We start from the raw sequence: 2978 nt of genomic DNA on the forward strand, positions 1-2978 counted from the left end.
AATCACTCATATTTCCCTCGGCCAAAGGAAGGACGCTGTTAATTAAAACCCACTAAACCATTCTATCTCACACCGAAAAAAAAGCACAAAATATCACTTGGGTAAATATTCACGTGACGAATGCACGGAGAACGCACCGCGACACAAACTCACTCTACAGCAGTCTGACTTACACTGAGCAGTGAGCAGCTCGCGTAGGGTTCCCAGGTTATCAGACCAAATTATCGTACCAAACCTCTTCAAATTATCGTATTTTTTCATTATATTATCGTACATTTTTCAAATGATAATAAAGCTGGTATTTCATCTACAGCAATATATCTTTATATCTATTAATGTAAGGCTAAATAGAAAAATTGTGATGTCATTTCTATTTATTGCCAATAATGACAAAAAAAAAAAAAAAAAAAAAATAGAACAAAAGATAAGTTTTCTGTAGGCTGTACAAAGTAGCCTATTTAGTACTTCAGTGATTGTTATTGTCATTCTATATCACCAATGCAAATTTTAAAAAAGAAAAAAATCACAACTAACATGAGTATTGCTTTAAGAAAAATTGCCATTTGTTCTTAAACATCACATTACAATCCCATCTAAAAAAAAAAAAAACCAAAAAAAAAATCTAAAAAAAAAAAAAAAAAAAAAAAACATGCAGCAAAATCATATAATTGTTTACTTTCAATTCTTCACTGATAACCATTACTAATCATCAGTATTACATCAATGAAAAATAAATGGAAAAATACGACAAAAAGATCACTGTTAATAATCATCAGTATTATCATCATGAAAACGAAACTAAAAGATCAGTACTATACTGTTTATGAAGGACTCTCTAATTGTTCTTTATCATCACACTGTAATAACAATAAAAACTAAAAATATGTATACAGGAAAAAAAAATGACTTCACTGCCTTCCTTATTCATCATCATCCTTATCATCACCATCAAAGGAGAGAGAGAGGTACATATTTGTCTGTTACCTTTCCATATCTCTTTTTTTGCCTTTGCCTCTTTTAAGCTTTACTTATTTTCAGGCGGCGAATGACCTTTGGGTGCCTTATAGCCTTGAATCTTCTAAATTCCTATAAGTTGACGAAAAGGGTCAAATTATCGTACATTTCCAGTAATTATCTTACATATATCGCGAATTATCGTATATCGTACGCTCGTTATCGTTTATCGTACAGAGGGTCAAATTATCGTACTTGTACGATAATTATCGTACGTCTGGGAACCCCTGCTGCTCGCAACTCCGCTAGGGCTGCTAGGCTGAGCGAGGTGAGGTGGTATGTTTACAGTCAGTCTCATGGGAGGACCTCGGGGGGAATAAGGGGGGATTATACCCATGGAGGACCAGTACTTAAGTTCTTCAACTGAGGAATGATGGAAGCAGGACTCTTTCGTAAACACCTGAGCTTCTCTCCTCTGCTCAGGTGATGATGGCTTGCCTGAGCAGTAATAAACAGGTCCTGTTTATAAAGTTAGCAGTGTTTTTGCCCGAACACTGCTCAGAGGGTTGTGATGACACAACCGGAGTGTTGACGATTTATTATTATAATTATATTATATTATTCAGAAGAAGAAGAACCCTATTCACATGGAACATGCCCACCACAGGGGCCACTGAATTAAAAATTCAAGCTTCCAAAGAATATTATGGCGTTCACTTGAAAGCAGAAATAGGGGATAATGGCAAATAAGGAAAGGAGAGTTATTAGAAACCATACATTACCAAATAAATCAAAATGCCAGTAAATTACGTGTCTGAGATGGGTTCTAGAATGCCCTCTCAGTGGGCATGGTTCTAGACCCATAACACACTATACATTACGTATTTGATGAGAAAGGTGCTGCAATCACTCACAAATTATTGTTAGTGAACTGAAATTAACTGCAAGCTCTTGTGTGAGTCGAAAAGACGGTTAGCCTACTCCCCCATTCAGAGATTCATTCTCAAACCTGTTGGAGCAACCGTTTATCTGGGTTACAAGTCGCGGCCCAGGACGAAAGTCACTTCAAATCGTCGTCCTGGTCCTCCGGAGATAAGACAAATGGGCTGGAATGTCCAAAGCACTTAGTGGAGAGTCATAATGGATATTGTAAAGGGGGAGTTTTGAGTTATAATAACTTTTTTCCTCCATTACTTTTTCTTATCTGTACAATTTTTGGATAGACACGTTCTTTCATTTCTTCTTGAACTTCGCGTTAATTTTACACGTTTCTAAATTTTGCGTCAATTTATTCCAGTAACCTTTGTGCTTTCAGCCTATTTTGTTAGATCTAACGGTGGTTATCCACATCCGATATCACTGAAGCTAATAATAAAATTTATCGGATGCAGATATTTATCGTTTGGTCTTAAAATAAAAGAAAGAAAGAATACTACGGGCACCAAAGTTATGCAGCAAATTAATTTACCTACATTTTTTATTTATTTTGTTAATTTATCTGTTATTTTTAGAATTATCTCTTTCTCTATTTCCCTTTACTTTCTGTTATTTCTTTCGAATGAGCACCATAATATTCTTTGGAAGCTTGAATTTCAAGTCACTGGCCCCTGTGGTGGGCTTGCTCCATACGAATAGAGTTCATCTCCTGAATAATAATAATAATAATAATCAGCAATGAAGATGAAGATGGTCATTAGCCTAGTTCGACAGCGTAGATGAATCAGCTACTTAAACAGTAGTCTCACGGCAGATAGCGCACGAGGCAAAGTGATCTTCGGAATAGTGTATACACACCGAGAATTAGCTGGTCACTGATAACTAATTACTAATGCATCTAATCTTATCTAGGCTGTGCAGTGTGTCTTATTAATTCGCCGTACTTCTCTTTTCCTCTGGCAGATACAAACAAGACTCGTGTATTATTTTCTATTCTATATTTTTCTTACTTGCGAACTTGAAAGTAACGGTTTAATCTGAGATATATATATATATATATATATATATATATATATATATATATATAT

The 2978-nt window shown here is 35.3% G+C and overlaps 1 protein-coding gene across 1 annotated transcript in view; it reads right to left on the minus strand.

The window, feature by feature from the left end:
* Positions 1 to 176, minus strand: part of LOC135195717 (SH2 domain-containing protein 3C-like) — a 275188-nt gene extending 275012 nt beyond the window's left edge. Inside the window, exon 1 of the mRNA XM_064222131.1 lies at positions 1 to 176. This exon is cut by the window's left edge and continues 126 nt beyond it. The gene's annotated coding sequence lies outside the window, so the exon portion shown is untranslated.
* Positions 177 to 2978: the final 2802 nt, after the last annotated feature.

The sequence above is a fragment of the Macrobrachium nipponense genome, chromosome 16, assembly GCF_015104395.2.
Source record: "Macrobrachium nipponense isolate FS-2020 chromosome 16, ASM1510439v2, whole genome shotgun sequence".
In the NCBI taxonomy this organism is placed as follows: domain Eukaryota; kingdom Metazoa; phylum Arthropoda; class Malacostraca; order Decapoda; family Palaemonidae; genus Macrobrachium; species Macrobrachium nipponense.